The 23833-nt window shown below is 36.4% G+C and overlaps 1 long non-coding RNA gene across 1 annotated transcript; it reads right to left on the bottom strand.

Annotated features, from left to right (window-relative positions):
* Positions 1–3018: 3018 nt before the first annotated feature.
* On the bottom strand, positions 3019–22856 carry LOC144324642 (uncharacterized). Its single transcript, XR_013390076.1, has 3 exons — positions 22574–22856; positions 11353–11436; positions 3019–3135 (listed from the first exon to the last, which is right to left on the bottom strand). It is a non-coding gene; the product is annotated as an uncharacterized LOC144324642 (long non-coding RNA).
* Between the last annotated feature and the right edge of the window lie 977 nt (positions 22857–23833).

Below are 23833 nucleotides of genomic sequence, written 5' to 3'. Positions count from 1 at the left end.
CATCTCTTTCTCAATTCATGCTATTTATGAGTCTTTGCAATCCCTCTTTTCAGACAATACATTGTAAATCCTATTAACTACATAGTATTAGAACCAGCATCCAGAATTATTCTGAAACTGAGAAATGTGATTCCTTCATAAGGGAGGAAATGACACAAAATTAAATGACACAAGATAATCAGTGCAAATGTTTGCACTAGCTAAGGAAGATATTCTACTTAATTACAACCCATCTCAAGGATGACCTAAAACTTAATGATGAGGTAAAATCCACTGTCTAGTGGGAAAGGAGATCTGAGGTTATGGATATACCCTGAACCTTGGGTAGTGGAAAACAGCCGCATGGTTTATTTAGAGGTGAGGCCTAAAAGAAACAAGATTGCAAAAATCAGGTTAAGGTTAATTGAAAAATAAGTACCCATATAAATATATGAATTTAAGAACAAAAGCCACAGCTTTTTTTCTCTTTTCTTTTTTTCTATTCTATTCTATTTTCTTTTCTTTTTTTTTCTTCTCCTTCTCCTTCTCCTTCTCCTTCTCCTTCTCCTTCTCCTTCTCCTTCTCCTTCTCCTTCTCCTTCTCCTTCTCCTTCTCCTTCTCCTTCTCCTTCTCCTTCTCCTTCTTTTTTGGTGGTCTCCTAGCAATGATCAGTAGAGATAATTCACCACAGATCAATTCCTCAAAAACTGTACATGGCATAGGTAACTCATCTGTGGTTGCTAATCTGACTCCTCCCTGATCATTCCTGTACTTGTATAATGTGCTCATGGTCAGAGTAACCACTGAGGAATGAGTGGAATATTTGCATGAGCCCTAAAACAGGGCTTTGCCTTCCCTAAAACTGTGCTAGCTACTGCCATCGTTGAATATTCAACATACCAGCAACAGAGACCAATGCTGAAATATTAATATGGTATCCATCTTCAGGGCTATCAATCCTAACGCTGGTTGGTCAGTCTCATCAAACCACATCCATTTTAGAGACTCAACCGTATCAGAATCAATACTTAGACTAGCTATTATTGCCTATGTGTGGTATCTGAAGTACCAGATAATGCCTGGAAAATGTGGTTGCCTATATCACTATCTAAAGATTTATAGAATGCCTAATCTATTGACTTGGTATCCCACATAATATCCCATCTAACCTTCACAGAAAAGGAGCCGTGACAGTGGGCTTATACCCGCACTTTTCACTGGTAATACTACTGACTGGACCAAGAATCAGCCAGCCTGACTGAACGGGGATGCTGCTGTTGAATTGGACTGCTAAAGGCTTAATTAATGCACCAATTTGGCAACCACTTGTGGGATTGAACACTGTCTTCCAGGATGCAGCTTATGTATGAATCAATGGTTTATATCGAGTTCAGTGTCCCTAATATAATAGTACATTGGTAATGAAGGAGTAGAAGTAGGATCAATATCTCACACAATCACTCCCATTTGTCCACTTCAGGAATTTATACTTCTCATTCCCCAAATCTTAGGATCTGTCAGGTAATTGGTCCTGCTTCCTGAGGGGAACATATTGCTGTGCTCTTGCCAGGGAATATAGTAAGCTATCCACTACAATCTGGGGTTACCACTTTGCTTTCTAGGCTTTTCTTTTGTGGGAAGTAGTACAAAGGAAAGAGTTATACTACTAATAATCCATTAGTATTTTCTCAAGAGTGATAGTGAGCATATGTTTGCCCCAGGGGGTCCATCAGGCTTTCTTTTGATGGTGCAGAACCCAACATTATATGAAAATAGTCAATTTCACCAACCGTATCCCCAAGGACAAAGGGCAAAACAACTAAGTGTACAGACCACCATGGGCTCAATATGGACTATCCCTCTAAGTAAGCAACCCACATAAGCCAAAGTGATGGTCAAACATTAGGGGAATCTAAAACAGATGGGACAGGAGATAAATGGATATAAACATTGACTCCTGGGATCCCTGGGTGGTGCAGCGGTTTGGCGCCTGCCTTTGGCCCAGGGCGCGATCCTGGAGACCCGGGATCGAATCCCACGTCGGGCTTCCGGTGCATGGAGCCTGCTTCTCCCTCTGCCTGTGTCTCTGCCTCTCTCTCTCTCTCTCTCTCTCTCTGTGACTATCATAAATAAATAAAATTAAAAAAAAAAAAAACATTGACTCCTGAATTTTGCTTAAGGGTTTTTTTTGTCTTCATAAGCCTTTTAATCTAATCTTTTGGGAATATTTAAACTGATGGTTACTTGAAGGACTAGATATGGCCTCAAATGAGGGCAACTTCCTTTTCTGCATGGTCTAACTGCACAGGAATGACATAGAAAATGGCTTTTGCTAAACTATGTGCCACCCAAGATATGCTCAAATTCACCTATTTCCCCAACTTCAACCTTGAAGAATATCTTGCTCCAAAATGGCCCTGCAGATGGTTCAAGTCTGTATTTCTGCAGCAAATGCTACCACCACCACCAGAAAGTAAGAATCTCACGTGTGCCAGGTGACAACAGTAGACAGCTGCATCTGTGTGCTAGCCTATGTGAATACACAGAGCCTCTGACATCCCCAAAAGCTTAGGTAAGGGGCCAAGTAACAGATCCTGGACATACAGATTGTTAATGACCTGTGCATAGGCTTTGATCAATAGGGAATAGAGACTGGGAAGAAGCCAGCAGATAACTTATTCTCACAGCCTACTTTTATGAAATTCCCTGAAATACAGAAATTTTACTTGGGCTTTCTAAGGCTGTCCTGTCATCAATTGTGCTTATTGAGAACTAATGCTCCTTCACTATTTGTTCTATTTCTCTGCTTCACTTCATTTAACCTTCACTTTTGCTTTTCCCTGATTAAACTCCTATAATGTGATAGCATGGAAACTTTTGCCCTAGGATCTGTTGTCTAGGAAACCTGAAATATTTAATTATTTCATATTTATATACTTCTCATATTTTTTCCTGAATATATAATTCTTTCAACTCAACTGAATAACATTTGAGATGAAAAAATAAATAAATGCTCTGGACAGTTAGTATGTGGCAAAATTTTGTGTGAAACATTAGAATTAATCATGGACAAAATTAGAGTTTGGTGAATATCTTGCCATTCCTAGGCTCTTCTCTTAGTGTTTACCGTACCACCAAGCTGCTGCCACTTGGTACCTAAAGAAGAAACAATATATTTCTAGTTACTATTAACTATTAACATCCCATGTAGCATTAACACAGTTGTATTCTTTAATGGTGGTGATGACTTAATTAGACAAAGCTGTACCAAGATAGACTGCTAAGTGGCAAATATAGAAGGAAAATATCTGGTATTTATTAGTCTTTATGACTTTACTTTTCAGACAATACTTTGTATATCATATTAACTACATAGTATTAGAACCAGGATCCAGAATCATTCTGAGTATACAAAACTTTGATTGGAATTTTATATGCTATAGCACAATTACAAATCTCTTCTTTGAAATGAGAAACACAGATATACCAATTTCCTTTACTTGACAGCCTGTGGATTTACCTACTTAGGCAATACTCTATTCAAAAGTTACAAATTCCGAGCTTTAATCTATGGAGAAATTAAGCTACTCATGCAAGAGTGATAAAATATTTGTCAGCCTCTAGGTCCCTCAAAATGTTCTTACTTTCTCCAACCACTCATCCCTTTGTAGCATCCATGACTAGCATTCATTTTTCGCAAGAGCTTATTCAATTAATGAAATCCTTAGAGTAACTCTCCTAAATTCTTCTCTGGTTTCAGCCTACATCCCCATTTCCATGGTATCAGTCTGTACTGTGAGAGTGAAAAAAAAAAAAAATCCCTTCACAAAATGAGGTTAGTTTTACAGGAACAAAAAGGCGACTGCATTTTATTAGGCAGTAGCATATAACCTTCCTTGGCACATACGTATACATCCATTTGTTTATTATTCTTTTAGCAAATATTCATGATTAATAAAATAGTCTTCCTTTTGTAATGTCATTTTCTTCCTTGTGAAACCTCAAATGTCTTCATAAGGAAGGATGGATTGGTGTTTGATTTGCACAACACTGATAGATGCCATGAAAATACACAGAATCACTTTAGGAGCAGAATTTAAAGACCAGCCTGGTGTTATTTAGTAGCACAGGCAGAGAGAAGAGCTCCATCTGATAAGCTGCTGCCAGCCTTTCACTATTCTTTTCACATTTGATCCTAATCCTCAAAAGGAAGAGTAGCACCTTTTTGGCAGAGTGACAATCTAGGGCTGCTGAAAGGAACACAACTAAAATAAAGGATTTGAGTGGTGCTCCTCCTCACTGTCATTTCCCAAACTCTTAGTTAATCCTACAACTTGGTTCATAGGCTTGCTATCTAATCCAGCTTCTGCCACCATTTTTAGAGACCTTGCTATACAAATAGACATCCCTTGATCTTATAAACAATAGTGATTTCAACATGCTTTCATCTATATAAAACTATGGTTGTATATAAGACTTGGCATCACAGATACTCTACTACTTCAGAATACCTATACCACCTTAGAAATCTTCAAAGCTCTGATATCATTTTTATTCACTGACATTGAGACCTCCACATTCTTGCATTTTTTATACTCTTTTTTTTTTCATTTTAAAATCTGTGGTCTTTTGTCTTTATTCCATCTTTAGTGCTTTGAGTTCATTGTTTTGTTTTGTTTTGTTTTGTTTTGTTTTCCATAGACCACCAGTTTCTTTTTTCTTGTTTCAGACTTATAAGCAGACTGGACACTGTGTTTAGTGAGACACATGATAAAGTACACAACTTACTGTAACTAGCAATAATTGAAATTTAATACTGTGTGTTTGAAGGAATATGCAAATAAGAACTTTGCTTCATGATTATTAATAGAACTTGGTCAGCATAATGAGTTATTTCAATGAAATCCAGACAAAATCCTGAAAGGTAAATGAGCGAATAGTACAAAACTGTGAAGTATTTTGTTCTTAATTTTTAGATATTTGAATTTTTGTTTAGCCTGTGCAACTACTCATGCATTACACAGTATATCAAGAGTCTAGCAAAGAAAAGATCCACTGCCCAGATCAGTTCTAGCATTTCCACTACCTTACCCTATCTGCTGTTCACTGTGAGTGTTTTATACTTTTACATAATTTAAGTCAGAATAAATGTTCTGCCTTCAATATCCAATAATTCTCAAAGCAGAACTCACCATCTTTCCACATTCTGGTAGTGTCTTCTCCTGTTCTGTTAGTCACTATTGGCAACTTTGCCACTTCCTTCAAAATCTAAATTGTCAAGTTTCAATCTCCCAATTACCTACAAAATTTTCAAATGTCTTTGCCCTTGGAAAAAAAGAAAAAAAGTCTTTGCCCTCTTCTTTTTCCCCCTTCAGTCCAGATGGAATTTTTTCAGTGTGAGTATAATTCTACCAATTTCTGCTTTTACAGGGAGGAAAGTGTTTTGGCAATTTGTATGTATCTGGCTTCCTTTTATTTAATGCTTTAATAATATAAACCACAGATGTTAAAACTAATTTAAATTCCAAGTGGGAAAGCCCGAGTGGACTAGTTTTGCTCAAAAACCCAAGTTTTGCCCAGAGAAGGCAATGCAATTTTGTTTTTTTATTTTTTTTTTTATTTTTTTTATTTTTTTTTTTAATTTTTTTATTTATTTATGATAGTCACAGAGAGAGAGAGAGGCAGAGACACAGGCAGAGGGAGAAGCAGGCTCCATGCACCGGGAGCCCGATGTGGGAATCGATCCCGGGTCTCCAGGATCGCGCCCTGGGCCAAAGGCAGGCGCCAAACCGCTGCGCCACCCAGGGATCCCAATTTTGTTTTTTTAAATTAAAAAAAAAAAAAACATTATTTGAGTATAGTTGATACACAATGCTACATTAGTTTCAGGTATACAACATAGTTATTCGACATTTCTGTATGTTATACTATGCTCACCACAAGTACACCGACCATCTGTCACCATGTAACACTATCACAATACCATTGGCTATATTCCTAATGCTGTGCCTTTTTTTCCCCATGATTTACTTACTCCATAACTGAAATTTTTATCTCCCACTCCTCTACACCCACTTTGTCCATCCCTCACTCCCTTCCCTCTGGCAACCATCAGTTTGTTCTCTGTATTTATATGTCTGATTCTGCTTTTTCTTTGTTTATTCATTTGTTTTGTTTTTTAGATGCTACATATGAATGAAATCATATGATATTTTTCTTTCTCAGTCTGACATACCACTTAGCATAATACTTTATATCCATCCATGTTGTCACAAATGGCAAGATCTCATCCTATTTTGATGGTTAAGTAATACTCCATTGGGTGTGTGTGTGTGTGTGTGTGCACCTTTATCTATTCATCTATCACTGAAATCTTGGATTGTTTCCATAATTTGGCATTGTAAATAATGCTGCAATAAATGGGCACATATAACTTTTTGATTTTGTGTTTTCTTTTTCTTTGGATAAATATCCCATAGTGAAATTACTGGAACACATGGAATTTCTATTTTTAATTTTTTGAGGAGCCTCCAAACCATTTTCCATAGTGGCTGCACCAGTTTTCATTCCTACCAACAGTGCATGAGGGTTCCTTTTTCTCCACATCTTCACAATCACTTGTTATTTTCTGTCTTTTTGATTTTAGCTATTCTTACAGGGTTAAGAATATCTCACTTGGTTTTTGCATTTCCCTGGTGATTAGTGATATTGAGCATCTTTTCATGTGTATGTTGGCCATCAGTGTATTTTTCTTTGGAAAAATGCCATTCAGTTCCCCTGACCATTTTTATTTTATTTTTTCAAGATTTATTGATTTATTTTAGAGAGAAAGACAGAAAAATAGAGAGTGAGCAGGAAGTAGGCAAAGGGAGAGGTAGAGAAAGAATCTCAATCAGGCTCCTTACTCAGCATGGAGTCAGATGTCGGGCCCAATATCACCACCCTGAGAGCAAGCATGACCTGAGCCAAAACCAAGAGTCTGATGCTTAACTGACTAAGCCATCCAAGCGCCCCCTCTGCCCACTTTTAAATCAGATTTCTGTTTTGTTTTGATTTGATTTCTTGGTGTTGAATCGTGCAGCTTCTTTCTGTATTTTGGATATTAACCCCTTATTAGATATATCTTTTACAACTGTCTTCTCCCATTCAGGAGGTTGCCTTTTTGTTTTGTTGATGGTTTTCTCCATTGTACGAAATTTTTTTTTTATTTTGATGTAGTCCCTATAGTTTATTTTTGCTTTTGTTTCTCTTGACTTAGAAGACATATCTAGAAATATGCTGCTATGGCCAATGTCAGAGAAATTACTGCCTGTTCTCTTAGAATTTTTATGGTTTCAGCTCTTACATTTAGGTCTTTAATCCATTTTGAGTTTATTTTTGTGTATGGTGTAAGAGAGTGGTCCAGTTTTACCAGCACCATTTACTGAAGAAAAGGTCTTTTCCCTGTTGTATATTTCTGGAACACAATGCACTTTGACTGAGAATTTTACCCAAGTCACACGTAATAACCCAAAGAAAAATTAGTGTCATGCTGGAAAAAAAAGAGGCTGAGAGACACAGAGAGAGAGAGTCAGAGACACAGGCTGAGGAAGAAGCAGGTTCCATCCAGGGAGTCGATCCTGGGTCTCTAGCATCACACCCTGGGCCGTAGGTGGCGCTAAACCACTGAGCCACGTGGCTGCCCTGAAATTCATTTTTTTTTAAATAACTTTCTATTGTCCTACAATCCTAAGCAAAATCAATTCCATCCTCACTACATCAATGGTAGGCTCTCACCAAGATCATCACTGGTTAAGAAGTTAATGATCTTGACCACTCCCTATTTTGAAGTCATTAGAAACATATCCTTTCTTTAAAAAAAAAAAAAAAAAGTTTTAAATTTAAATTCAATTAGCCAACATATAGTACATAATTAGTCAGATGTAGTGTTCAGTAATTCATCAGTTGCATTTAATACCCAGTGCTCATCATACCATGTGCCTCCTTAATGCCCGTCACCCAATTACCCCATTCCCTGCCCACCTCCGCTCCAGCAATCCTCAGTTTGTTTCCTATACTTTAGAATCTTTCATGTTTTTCAAGTCTGAAAGTAGTTATTATGAAACTTTGGATAAAGAACTTGTCTTCCTGAACTTCTGTATCTTCATTAATAGGACATGATTATAGTAATAGCTACCCTGATATTCATGGCCTTCAAACTTTATCTTACTAATCTTACAGTCAAACAAAAAGATTGGAGCTCCAGCCAGAATTATTTGCTATCTGATTTGCCCAAGTATTTCCCAATTTTGTTTATGGACTTGTAATGCTTAAGAAAACATCCCAGTGACTACTATATTGTTACTGACTTTTAATTTTGCACAGTAAGGAGATTTTTAAGACTGCATATTCCATGTTGTTTACTGATGCTCCATGTAAAAAAGAATATTTGAAAGAGAACAAACTGGTAGTTACCGAAGGGGGAATGGAGGGAGGGGGAGAGATGGGTGAAATAGATGAAGGAGATTAAGAGCACACTTATCACGATTAGTACAGAGTAATATGTAGAACTGCTGAAAAACTATATTGTACACCTGAAACTAATATAATGTATGTTAAGTATACCGGAATTAAAACTAAAAAAAAAAAAAACTTAAAAAGTAAAATATATATAAAGTGTATATAATTATATAAAGAATATTTTTAACTGTAAAAAAAAAAGGCAATATGGTGGTGCCTGGGTGCCTCAGTCAGTTAAGTGTCTGCCTTTGGCTCAGGTCATGATCCCAGGGTCCTGGAATCAAGCTCCACGTTGGGCTCCCTTCTCAGCAGGGAGTCTGCTTCTCCCTCTCCCTCTGCCCCTTTCCCCTGCTCATGCTCTCTCTCTCAAATAAAATCTTTTTAAAAAAACAAGCAATATATAATAAAATAAAGGCCTTTATATCGAATAAATTTAGCTTTCATAATCTCTTATTTACTGATTAGTTTTGAATAAAATATCACATAGACAAATGTCTAGGTTTGGCACTGGCATATAGGTGATCTGTGATTTACCACTTGTGTGCCTGAGCTAACATTGTTCCTTGTATCTAGGTTAGTCTGTTCATGGTCTGGACCGATTCTAGACCTGCTTTTACCTTAAGGATCATACATAAGCTTCTTTGTGAAGCTCTTCCTGAATCTCATCTGCAAATTTTCTCTCTTAGTCCCAATCAGAATGAAAAATAAAATCTAGATCCAGAGAAATCTTTGACAAAATAGCCTACTCATTTACAATTGAGGCAACTGAATCTCAGAGAAAGGGAATGACTTATAAAATGGCATGCATTTTTACAATAACAAAGTGTGGCCTAATGATTCTGTTATGTCCAATTCTCTGCCTATGATTATTTCCTTTTTAGGCTAAGAAACAGTAGATCATGTCCACAGTGATCTAGTTGCTAATTAATTGATCATGGATTCAATCCCTCACTATTAGACCATATTCAATAAACCACTACCACATATTCTACAAAGATAAGTCTTAACTTAATACACTGATGTGCTACAGTTTAAGAAGAGATGAGAGGATTCCACTTGGTCATGACATTAATCAGAAATCCCTCTCACTTCTTATGGAGTTTGAAGCACTGTCCTGACACTCTGACCTATATATTATGTATCTAAATACTTCTCTGAAAGGAAGAAGTGCAATTCACAGGGAGATGGGTCAGTACACTAGAAAACAAAGGAGGACTGTTCACGAGAAAGTCCATGTTAATGTGGGACATGTTCAGTTGTCAGTAAGGTGACTACTGACCACATAATCCCTCTGAGGCTGTTACTCTGTTATCAAAAATTCAAATATCTAAATCATCTCAACTACAGTAATATCATGGTCTGTTTGTAAACTGAGAGAATTATGTTTGTTTTTAACCTAGAGATTAAAAAAAAAAAAAAGTTTTTTTTTTAGCAATCCTGAACACTAGGATTCAATTGCGACTAATCTCCACTTGGGGCATGCACGAGCCTTAATTCTTGTACCTTAGCTAATTCAGAAAACACATGAGGTGAATCTCTTTAATCCCTATCTGTAAAGGATGGAGGAGGCCACTCCCACTTTTGCATATAGGATATTTATGTGACTGAGTTTGAGAAGCAAGTGACTGGATTTCATTTATTTATTTTTATTTATCTTTTTAAAAAATTTATTTATTGGGACGCCTGGGTGGCTCAGCAGTTGAGCCTCTGCCTTCGGCCCAGGGTGTGATCCTGGAGTCCCAGGATCGAGTCCCACATCAGGAGACTCCCTGCATGGAGCCTGCCTTTCCCTCTGCCTATGTCTCTGCCTCTCTCTCTCTTTGTCTCTCATGAATAAATAAATAAAATCTTTTTTTTAAAGATTTTATTTATTTACTTGAGAGAGAGAGAGTGAAAGAGAGCAAGAGCCAGAAGAGGAGCAGAGGGAGAGAGAAAGGCAGACTCCCCACTGAGCAGGGATCCCTGAAGCAGGGCTCGATCCCAGGACTCTGGGATCATGATGTAAGCTGAAGGCAGATGATTAACCCACGGAACCACCCAGGCACCCTGAGTGACTAGATTTTAAAGAAGGATTAAGGGGCATGACAAGAAGGCAGAGTGTGAGTGTCAAATCAGAAACTTGCTCCTGACAGCTTTCACAGCCCAATGTCTTGCACTAAATATGGCAAAGCCTCAGCAAGGCACAGTAATATTCTGAGTAAAGAGAGAATATAATTTAACAGGGCAGAGGTCTTTTATAGTATCAGAGATAAAGATTAAATTAGAACCATCATTGTCCGGGGTTCTGCAGTTAATCCTTTCTTGAACTTTAATCTTAAGCAATCCTAATACATGCAACAGATAACAAGGGTAGCGCTGCTCTGCTTCAATAGAATAGAATCCCATAACCCTGTCGCTCATTTCCCTTAATATCTACTGATGGTTCTGTGAAAAGCCATTCAGACCTTGTGGACCACAGTTTTAAGACATCCGGACTAGAAACAGAACTTTAATCTTGAATGTTAGACTGAGAACTTTTTGTGGTAGCTACATGATATGTGAGAAAAATTCTAGTCCATCCCTAAGTAACCGTAGTTAAATAGATTTGTAACAATCACAGGGCTTGCATTCGGCAGAAAAACACTCTTCTGTCTACAGATAAGAAAGACAATAAAATTCTCTGGATTCCCCAGCTCTCAACAGCAAAACAGTATCAATGAAGTATCAACAAAGTATAAAAAGCCAGTGCCATATATGTAGGTCTGAGTTATAAGGGGTCACTCTATGGACATAATTGCATTCTTCATATGTGGAATCAAGTCCCAAGCCCTTGGAAATTACCTTTGCATGCAACTTCCACTTAAATAGAAGAGATAGTTACTCTTTTCCACTTACTTTTGCCATTTCAGTAGGGCAGGACCCATGCCATGGTGGTCTTCAATTGGAACCAGGCTGCTTACTGTCCACAAGTCAAATATACTGTCATGCATGGCAATTATAAAGAAAATAAGAATCAATGAAATAGAACACTGTCTTAAATATATTAAATATATTCTCCTACAGAATGTCATATTACCTGACTACATGATATCTGAGAACAATTCCTTCAGCTTACAGCATTTTGAAATGCATTCTTCTAGTGTTTCTTGGGGACATCGGGAAATTTATGTCAAGATATAATCTCCCTAATTTCCATAGAAAACAAAATTCTTGCTCTTAGAGCGAGGATATGATAGTTTGATGATAAATTCTTGAAGACTTTTTGCCAAGGACTCTCTCTTCTTCTGTTTTTAGTTATAACAAACTCAAGAGAATAAGACCGAGCTGTTAATAGGAACTGCATACCAAAAGAAAATACCCTTTGTCTCTTCAAAAGTGTTAGACACTGGAGAAAAAAAAAAGAACATTTCCAATGGTAGGACAGCAAACAAAATCCCAGATTCATTAAAAGTTAATGATGTAGGATGCAGATAATGAGAAATAGAAATGGAATGCATAGAAACATATTATCCTTCTGATGCATGGCAAAATTTAATGCATAATCAACATTACTCAACAGTCCCAGGGTCTATTTTTATCCCAGTGCCTTTAAACCTTAAAATCCATTAAAGATTCATGATCCCCAGGCCATGTGTTCTCTACAGTTAGAAACAATTATGTCATGTGAGTAAACTGCTTGCTAATAGAAACATTTGCTATTTTGCATTATAATAAAGACAGCACAGTTTTGCATAACATCACTTACTCTTTCATTCTGTAAGTAATAATAAGTGAAGACTAGTAACTTGCTGTGTACTTGGTTAACCAAGAAAAGCACAGGACCAAACTTAAGAGACTTGCATCTACCTTGGGAAAGAAAAAAAAAAAAAAAAAAAAAAACAACCAAAAAGACCTCTTGGTATCATGTTAGATCTGAGAATACTTGAGGTTAAGAGAAATGTACTCATCCGCTATCTCGGTCTTCCCAATCTTACAGAAGAGGAAATAATACCTTCAGAGTTTCACTGTCTCATGGCTGGTAAGCATCAGAGTCCATGGACATCTGAAATTGGCTTGTGTTCTTTATACCATATCATACTCTATCTGCCATCTTTTTTTTTTAAGATTTTATTTATTTATTCATGAGAGACAGAGACAGACAGAGACAGAGACACAGGTAGAGGGAGAAGCAGGCTCCATGCAGGGAGCTTGACGTGAGACTCAATCCCGGGTCTCCAGGATCATACCCTGGGCTGAAGGCGGCGCTAAACTGCTGAGCCACCCAGGCTGCCCCTCTATCTGCCATCTGAGATAATTTCAAGTTTGATATTACACTCCTGCCAGAATTCTTGTGTACATTCAAAAGACTTCCCCTTGCAGTCCAAACCCCACAAAACATAAAGTTAGTGTGGGAAATAACACCAATATTATTTTTCATAAAACATCAATGAGCAAGAGGCTCCAACCACCAAAGGTATGGGCAACACGTTCTTTGTTGTTTTTTGTTTTTGCCTTTTTTTTTAATATCTGAGTTTCTCTCTATATATAACTTTCCTCTCTCCTCAAGACCAGATGAGCATTCTGTTTTTCACTGCTATAATCATTTGGCTGCTGTCTTTGTTCCCTCCATTGGCCTGGAGGACATTATAGCACACATAGAAACCCTTGCTAAATTCACCCAGCAAGTCTTAAATGATAGCCAACAAAGTGTTTTTATTGAACACTGAAATACCCCTAATAAAGAAAAGCTATCTTCCAAAATAGGATGGCCCTGGACTTTATTACTGCCTCACAGGAAGGCACCTTGCCATTAGCTAAATAGAATGCTGTGTGTTCATACCTGATGATTTTGCTAATGGGTCATTTTTACTAAATCACATGAAACAGAAGTGAACACCTGAATGATCCATCCCCCTCCATTTGGGACTTCAGAAATCAGTGGTTTAAATCAGGGGGGCTGTTACTAGATAAAGCTGTCATTGATTTGGAAATCATTGTCTTAATCTGTGTTTTCTCTTGCATGAACCTATATTGTTGCTGTGACATCTACCTCCAATGCAGCAAAAGAGCCACCTCCATGCCAGTAAAACACCCTTCTGACTACTCAGGCCATGTTATGGAGAAGAGGAGTATGTGAGATTTTAAGAGCTAGTCTGGAGGGATGGAGTGTGGAGGGAAGTCATCAAGAAGATGTAACCAGCACCTGACCTATGACCTGGACACAGGCAATTGGTGGCTCCTCCCTTGCTCCCTATCCTTAGTATGTGCATCCCACTTGCCTTCCCTCCTTCCAAAAGTTGGCTCAAGGACACAGTCTTGAGAAAGTAATATGGTATTGATATCATCTGGACAATGTGACCAAACCTGGCTAAAGCTTTATATAAATGCTTCAGGTGTTGGTGGACAGGTGTGGAGATTTACTAATTTGCAGCTGCTCATCTAAGCCTAGCATGAGTCCCTTGCTTATTAAACAAAACAAAACCAGTAACAAAATGGCAATAAAAATGTTATCTATTATTAATTACTTTGAAAGTAAAGGGAATAAATGTTCCAATCAAAAGACTAAGGGTGACAGCAGTTAAAAAAACAAGACCTATTATATGCTGCCTATTATATTTTGCCTACAGACCAAAAGACACCAGTGGACTGAAAGTTAGGGATGGAGAAATATTTGTTATGCAAATATGAATGTCAAAAGAAAGCCAGAGTAGCAATACTTACATCAGACAAAATAGATTTTAAAACAAAGATTGTAATAAGAGACTAAGAAGGACACTATATAATAATAAAGGGGACAATCCAACAAGAGGATATAACAATTGTGAATATCTATGCACCAACATGCAAGTACCCAAATACATAAAACAGCTAATAGCAAACATAATCAATAGTAATACACAATAATAGTAGGGGACTTTAATACCCTACTTACTTTGATGAAGAGATCATCCAAACAGAAAATCAACAAGGAAACAGCTTTGAGTTACACACCGGACCAGATGGATTTAACAGATATATTCAGAACATTCCATCCTAAAACTGCAGAATACACATTCTTTCTGAATGCACATAGAACATTCTCCAGAAGAGATTATGTATTAGGCCACACAATAAGTCTCAACAAATTAAAAAAACAAAAAGTCATCTTCATTTTTTTCTGAGCAAAACACTATTAAACTGGAAATCACCACACACACACACACAACATCTGGAAAGAGCACAATACATAGAGGTTAAATAACATACTATTACGGGCATCTGGGTAGCTTAGTTGGCTAGGTGTCTGAGTGTTGATTTTAGCTCAGATCATGATCCCAAGGTCATGGGATGGAGCCCTGAGTCTGTGCTGAATGTGGAGTATGCTTGTCCCTCTCCCTCTATTCCTCCCCCTGTTCCCATTCTCTCTCTTTCTCTCTCAAATAAATAAAATCTTACAAAAAGTAACATGCTATTAAATAGCAAATGGGTTAGCCAAGAAATAAGAGAAGAAAACAAAAATTACATGAAAATGAAAGTTTAATGGTATAAAATCTTTGGGATGCAGCAAAAATGGTTCTATGAGAGAAGTTTATAGCAGTATAGGCTTACCTCTGGAAGCAAGAAAAATCTCATATAAACAATCTGACCTTATACCTAAAGGAACTACAAAAAGAACAAACAAAACCAAACCCAGCAAAAGGAAGGAAATGATAAATATTAGAGCAGAAATGAATGATATGGAAACAAAAACAAAAACAAAAACAAAAAACCCCAACAGTAGAACAGATCAATGAAAGCAAGGAGCTAGTTCTTTGGAAAAAATCAACAAAATTGATTAACCTCTAGAAAGAGAAAAATGACTCAAATAAAAAAATTCTAATGAAAGAGGGGAAATAAAAACCAACAACATAGAGATACAAACAATTGTAACAGAATATTATGAAAATCTATGTGCTAACAAACTGGACAACTTCTAAGACTTTGATAAATTCTTAGAAACATATAACTAATCAAAAGTAACACAGGAAGAAATAGAAAATTTGAACAAACTGGTTACCAGCAATGAAACAACCAATAATCAAAAAACAGAGTCTAAGACCAGATTGCTCCACAGGCAAATTCTACCTAATATTTAAAGAAGAGTTCTTCTTGAACTATTCCAAAGAAATACAAGAGGAAGAAAAACTTCAAAATTCATTCTATGAGACTAGTATCACCCTGATACCAAAACTAGATAAAGATACCACTAAAAAAGAGAACTATAAGCCAGTATCTCTCATGAATATAGATGAAAAATTGTCAACATGGGGTGCCTGGAGGGCGTCAGTAAGTTAAGTATCCAGCTCTTGATTTCGGCTCAGGTTGTGATCTCAGGATAGTAGGATGGAACCCCAGGACACGTGCCATGCTTAACATGGAATCTGCTTGTCCCTCTCCTACTGCTCCTCCCCCTACTGATGAACATGTGCTCTCTCTCTCCTTCTCTCTCTCTCAAAAATAAGTAAATAAAATATTTTTTAAAAAAATCCTCAACAAGGCCGCCTGGGTGGCTCAGTTGGTTTGGCCTCTGACTCTTGATTTCAGTTCAGGTGATGATCTTGGGGTCATGGGTCTGAGTCAAGCCCTGGGCTCCCCACTCAGTGCAGAGTCTGCTGTCCCTCTCCCTTTGCTTCTCCCCCACCTCTCTTGCTCACTTGTACCCCCCTCATAAATATATGAATAAAATCTTTTTTAAAAATGCTCAACAAAATATTAGCAAACTGAATCCAAAAATATATTTTTAAAAAACATACATCACAATCAAGTGGGATTTATTTCCAAGATGCAAAAATGGTTTAATAGTCACAAAATAATCAATGTTATATATCACGTTAATAAGAGAAAGGATTAAAAAAAAGAAAAGAAAAACATGATCAGGGCACCTGGGTGGATCAGTTGGTTGAGCAGTGGACTCTTGAATTCAGCTCAGGTAACAATCTCAGGGTCCTGGGATCAAGTCCTGTGCTGTGCTCTGTGCTCTGCAGGGAGTTTGCTTGAGGATCCTCTCTTTCTCTCTCCCTCCACCCTTCCCCTTGCTCATGTTCTCTCTCTCTCTCTCTCTCTCATGAATAAATCTTTAAAAAATGCCAAGTGCATTGATTTACAAAAAAAAAACTATATTTGATCATTTTAATAGATGCAGAAAAAGCATCTGACAAAGTCCAACATCCAATCATGATAAAAACTCTCTCAAAGTAGTCTAGAGGAAACATCTCAACACAGTGAAAGCCTTATATGAAAAACCCATAGGCAATATCATATCAATGGTGAAAAACTGAGAACTTTTATGCTAAGGTCAGGAACAAAACAAGAATGTTCACTCTCACCACTTTTATTCAACATATTAGTGGGAGTCTTAGCCACAGCAATAAGACAACATTAAAAAATGAAAGTCATCTAAACTGGTAAGAAAGAAGTAAAATTCTCACTATATGTAGATGACATAATACTATATAGAAAGCCCAAAAGACTCCACCAAAAAACTACTAGAACTGATAAATAAATTCAGGAAAGTGACAGAATATAAAAACAATGTATAAAAATTAGTTGCATTCCTATAGACTATTAATGAAGCAGCAGAAAGTGAAATTAAGAAAACAATCCCATTTATAATTGCACCACGTACAATAAAATACCTAGGAATAAGCTTAACCAAAGAGGTGAAAGGCCTGTACTCTAAAATCTATTAAAACACTGATGACAGAAATTGAACACGGCATAAAGAAATGGAAAGATATTCCATGTACATGAGTTGAGAGAATCGTGTTAAAATATCTATACTACTCAAAGTATTCCATAGATTTAATGCAATCCCTATCAAAATACCAACAGCATTTTTCACATAACCAGAACAACAACAAAAAAAACCCAAATTTGCAGAGACCTCAAAAAGCAAAAGCAATCTTGAAAAAAAAAAAAAAAACCTGGAGGTATCATAATTCTAGATTTCAAGTTATATTACAAAGCAGTTGTAGGGGCACCTGAGTGGCTCAGTGGTTGAGTGTCTGCCTTTGGCTCAGGTTGTGGTCCTGGGGTTCTAGGATCCAGTCCCACATCAGGCTCCTCACAGGGAGCCTGCTTCTCCCTCTGCCTATATCTTTGCCTCTCTCTGTGTCTCTCATGAATAAATAATAAAATCTTTAAAAACAAAAACAAAACAAAACCACAAAGCAGTTGTAATTAAAACAGTATGGTGACAGCATAAAAATAGAAGCATAGATCAATGGAATAGAACAGAAAACACAGAAATAAGACCACAATTATATGGTCAATCAATCTTCCACAAAGGAGGAATGAATATCCAATGGGAAAAATGTGTCCCTTCAACAAAATGTGCTAGGAAAACTGGAAAGCTACATGCAAAATAATGAAACTAGACCACTTTCTTTTACCATACACAAAAACAAATTCAAAACAGATGAAAGACCTAAATGTAAGACAGGAATCTATCAAAATCCTTGAAAAGAGCACAGGCAGTAATCTCTTTGACATCGGCTGTAACAACATTTTTCTAGATTGTCTCCTGAGGCAAAGGAAATAAAAGCAAAAATAAACTGTTGGATGTGCATCAAAATAAAAAAGCTTCTGCACATCAAAGGAAACAATCAACAAAACTGAAAGGCAACCTACAGAGTGGGAGAAGATATTTGCTAATGATATATCTGATAAAGGGTTAGGATCCCAAATGTATAAAGAACTGATATGATTCAACACTCAAAAAACAATTCAATAAAAAAAATAGAAGACATGAACAAACATTTCTCCAAAGAAGATATACAGATGGCCAACAGATGCATGAAAAGATGCTCATCATCACTTACCACCAGGGAAATGCAAATCACAAATTCAATGAAATATCACCTCACACCTGTCAGAATGGCTAAAATAAAAAACACAAGAAACAACAGGTGTTGGTGAGGATGTGGAAAAAGGGGAACACTGTTGCACTGTTCATGGAATGCAAACTGGCGTAGTCACTCTGGAAAATAGCATGGAGGTTCCTCAAAAATTAAAAATAGAACTACCCTATGATCCAAGAATCACACTCACCAAAAGAATACAGAATACCCAAGGAATACAAAAATACTAATTCAAAGGGATATATGCACTTCTATATTAATTTTTTGTGATTTTTTTAAATTATAGAGATAGCGGGAGGGGGAAGAAGCAGAGGAAGGAGTACAGGCAGACGCCATGCTGAGAGCAGAGCCCAACATGGGGCTCGATCCCACAAACCTGAGATCATGACCTGAGCCGAAATCAAGAGCCAGACACTCAACAGATTGAGTCACCCGGGTACCCCCTTGTACTCCATGTTTACTGCAGCATTACTTACAATAACCAAATTATGGAAGCGGCCCAAATGTCTATTTATGAATGGATAAAGAAGAAGTGATATATACATATATATTAAAAATAATGAAATATTTGAAATATATTGAAATATATGAAACAAAAATATATATATGAAATACATAATAATGAAATCTTGCCATTTGTAACAACATGGATAGAGCTAGAGAGTATAATCATAAGCAAAATAAGTCAAAGATGAATATCATATGATCTTACTCATATGTGGAATTTAAGAAACAAAACAAATGAGCCAAGGAAAAACAAAGAGAGACAAACCAAGAAACAGACTCTTAACTACAAAGAATGAACTGATGGTTACCAGAGGGAAGGGGGGGTGGGGCATATAGGAGAACTAGGGGAGGAGGATTAAAGAGTACACTTTTTTTAAAGATCTTATTCATTTATTCATGAGAGACACACACACACAGAGAGTGAGGCAGAGACATAGGCAGAGAGAGAAGCAGGCTCCATGCAGGAAGACTGATGGGGGACTTGATCCTGGGACTCCAGGATTATGCCCTGAACCAAAGGCAGATGCTCGACCACTGAGAGGTGTCTCGGATTAAAGAGTACACTTATCGTAAAGGGGAAAAACAAAAAAACAAAAAACAAAACAAAACAAAAAAACCCTAAAAATTAAAAAAAAAAAAAAAACTTGTCTCATACCAATCTGGGATGGCCTGCCTCTTTCTTTGGTCTCTCCTTGCCCTTCCTATACAAGAACTAGTGGTTGCAAGCCAACAATGTTCCTAGTCATCTACAAAAGGGCCCAACCTGACACATTATTCTCTTGGAAGCACAGCTTTTTCTGAGATATCAAGTGTCATTGACCTTAAATACGCATGTTTTGCTACAGCTTAAAAAATTTTACTAAGTGTGTACAATATTCTACTAATGTTTTTTGCTATGATGTTCCACTATTCTTTTCAAGACAATTACTTGATATCCTACTACTTACATCTATTAAGTTAGTTCCATTTTCTTCTACCACAGTTGTGTCTTGGAATATTTTTTTAGAACTAAGCCATTATTTCCTTTTCTATCCTTTGCCCTCTGAATAAGATATTGATTTTGCTCTCTAACATATTTGTCTAGACTTTGTCTTAGGATGTCTCAGAGTATGAGAGCTATTAAATTGTAAAATCCTAACTGTCCCAAAATCAAGAATGATTTTTTTAAAGCTCCCATCTACTTTCCCCTTCTTCAGCTGGATGATACCACCCAGCAATTTTTCCTATCAGATTAATAGATAAACCAGCTCTGGCTTCAATATGATCTTGTCACCAATCTGATCTGACCTAAAATCTAACCTCATTTTAACTTAAATAATGATTTCTTGATCATATTCCTTTAAAGCACAAGAAATATTTGTTGTTTATCTTATAAAAATGTGTCTGAATCTTAGCCAATAACTCTTTGAATATTTTCTATAAATATTACTGTATTTCTTCTCAGATATGTCCAGATTACTTAAATACTACCAAATATTTATGGTAAACTCTAAAGTCAAAATATCAAATCATCTTGAAAATTAAAGTTCAAAAATTCCAAGAGGACATCCCACCTCCTCTTACTATAGAATCCCATGTGCAGCATTAATAATATTTTAGAGTTTGGTTTATTATATGGATCAAGTATATAGTTAACAGTCAAGTCTACCTTGTAGAGCTCTTGACTGGGGGAGAGTGAGGTAAGTTGGTAAATTTCCTACTTATGGGAATCAAAGTCATATATCTAATTGTTATATGACTCAGTTAAGTGTAATTTTCTTGGTAAATGCAGCGTGTACCCACTGGTATCATCGATGATGTCCTTCACTAGCCTTCCAGATATAATTGAACATATTGTCTTCATTGCCTTTGTGAACTTTGAACGTCTATCAGAGCACCTAGAGTAAGTTATTACACTTGTTTATTTTCATCCCTTTTAACTAGCATTTTTGTTAAAAATATCTAAAGGTTAGTATCAGATAGTATTAGAGGAGTTCTTACTAATTCACTTTTACAAACAGCAAAATAATCTAAACCTATGTTGAAAAAAAATAAACCTATGTTGAGTCAATAATTGATATTTGATAATATGTTTATAAAATATAATATTAATATTCAATATTGTATAGTCATATATTATATATTATCAATATTATATGGTAATAAAAAATATGCATTATTGTTATTATATTAACATGTTAATATAACTATATGATAATGTATTTTATATTTTATATGTATATTAGGTCTGAGTTTTTAAGTAGGTTTTAGGTTAAAAGAAAACATAAGCATTATAATGTATCCTTGATTTCAGTGGAAACTCTTCAACTGTATGCTAGTATCAAAATTGGTCTTTTCTGGATAAATACGCAGAAGTGCAATTGCTGGATCATATGGTAGTCCTATTTTTAATTTTTTGAGGAACCTCCATGTTTTTTCCATAATGGCTGCACCAGTTTACAATCCCATCAACAGTGCATAAGGGTTCCCTTTCTTCCACATGCTTGCCAACACTTGTTATTTCTAGTCTTTATGATAACAGCCCTCGTGGTTTTTTTAATTTTTTAAAAATAGATTTTTATGTATTTATTTTTAATTAATTTTTAAATTCCAGTACAATTAACATATTTATTGTGGTTTTGATTTGCATTTCCCTGGTGATTAATAATGTAAAGCATCTTTTCATTTATCTATTGGCCACCTATATGTCTGTTTTGAAAAAAGGTCTATTCACATTTCATTTTTTGGTCTGATCATTTTCTTTTTTTCCACTGAGTTAAGTTTTTTATATCTTTTGGATATCACCCCCTCATCTGATACATGATTTACAAGTACTGTCCTACATTCAGTTGGTTGCCTTTTCATTTTGTTGATAGCTTCCTTTACCATGCAGAAGCTTTTTAACTTGATATAGTCCTATTCGTTTGTCTTTGCTTTTGGTGTCAGATTAAACAAAATCATCATCAAGATATATGTCAAGGCGTTTACTGCTTATGTATAGAGGTTCCTCAAAAAGCTAAAAATAGATTTACCATATGATCCAGCAATTTCACTTCTAGGTATTTATCTGAACAAAACAAACATACTAACTTGGAAAGGTACATGCATCCCCATGTTTACTGCAGCATTATCTACAATAGCCAAGATACAGAAACAGCCTAAGTGTCCAACAATAGATGAACGAATAAACAAATTGTGGTATACATATATAATGGAATATTATTTAGTCATAAAAAATAATGAAATCTGGCCATTTGCAATGACATGGATGGACCTCAAGCACATATGCCAAATGAAATAAGACAGACTGAGAAAGACAATGCCTTATGATTTCTCTTATATGTGGAATCCAAAAAAAAAAAAATAAAATTTAAAGAATAAACTTATGGACAGAGAGAATAGAGAACACACTAATGGTTACTAGAGATGGGAGGGTACAGGGGGGACAAATGGGTGAACTGCTTTTCTTTCATCTTGTTTAAATAACCTGTATTAAAAACAAAACAAGGGGATCCCTCGATGGCTCAGGGGTTTAGCGCCTGCCTTCGCTCCAGGGCATGATCCTGCAGTCCCGGGATCAAGTCCCACATCTGGCTCCTTGCATGGAGCCTGCTTCTCCCTCTGCTTCTCTCTCTCTCTCTCTCTCTCTCTCTCTCTGTGTGTGTGTGTCTCATTAATAGATAAATAAAATCTTTAAAAAAAAAGAAAGAAAGTCAAATCAAACAACCACCATTATCACCAGAACAAAAACACTAACCCCTTGCAGTAAGTACCTGAAAGAAGGAAATAGACTGATGACTTTCACATTTTGTATGTCATTCTTCCTGACTGCAGGCCACAGACAGTACCTTACAGGGGATTTAAAACTCATAAAGAAATCTGCAGTCTTTTGAGTTTGAATAATAACACATAAAAAAGAATGAGGATAGCCTATCTAGAATGGCTAATGTTGGCTAACTGCAGACTCAATTCCAGAAGTTTTCTTGGCCAAGGCTGGTAACATCAATGCACAATAGTCAAGGGGGCTGAAAGTAGTTCTTGGCAATGTATAGTGGAATCAAGAGCTCTGAAGAGGAAATGGCATGTGTCTTGCCAACCTTGTTTCCAAAGCGACAGAATTTTCTCCTCATTGTTCTGGTCTCTGGCCACAGTTCTTCCTTTAAAAGACCAGTAGCCCAGAAAGGCAATAATCCTATTTAATTTTGTTGCTTACTGAAATAATTCATTTTAGTTACTGTGTCTCGTATGCTAGAGACATGAAGCAATACAGCTTTTGTCTTCATGCTGGCTTAATACAAATCCATGACCTATGAGTTAAAACCCAAGCCCTGTAGCCATATTAATCCCCAAAGCAACTTGATCACCTGCTTTTGACTCTTTCCTTTTCTATAGGTGGAAGTTGCTAATAACTACTATGCATTGGACCTGTCTTGTTGACTCTGACATCTTTTTATTTACAGAGAAATCAGGAACTCATTATATTTTCTTCAATGGTGATAACCAAAAACAAAACATTTACAATTGTCTCCTTTTAAAAAAAAAATTATTTATTCATGAGAGACACAGAGAGAAAGAGGTAGAGACATAGGCAGAGAGAGAAGCAGGCTCCATGCAGGGAGCCCGATGTGGGACTCCATCCCAGGTCTCCAGGATCATGCCCTGGGCCGATAAACCACTGAGCCTCCTGGGCTGTCCTGATCATCACTTTTCATATTTACGGGAAGAGTTGCTGGTTTGTGTAACTGGACCATAATATTTCAATACATAATCATTAGGTTATTATGCACTCTCTTCATTGGTATATATTAGCACCTGCAAGGTATTAGCATTTGCAAATCTATAAGCAACAAAGCTGAGATCTTGATAACAATCTACATCTAATCACATGGTCCCCAGTATTAATCCATCTTGGTGTCCCATGTTCTAAATTAAGCATTGCCTGGAATACTTTGCTATCATGGTTACAAAGTTATATATATATATATATATATATATATATATATATATATATATATATATAAATTATATATAAC

Source organism: Canis aureus, chromosome 12 (genome assembly GCF_053574225.1).
Source record: "Canis aureus isolate CA01 chromosome 12, VMU_Caureus_v.1.0, whole genome shotgun sequence".
Lineage (NCBI taxonomy): Eukaryota > Metazoa > Chordata > Mammalia > Carnivora > Canidae > Canis > Canis aureus.
The sequence above is the reverse complement of the archived record's forward strand: the minus strand, read 5'-3'. Positions and strand labels throughout refer to the sequence as shown.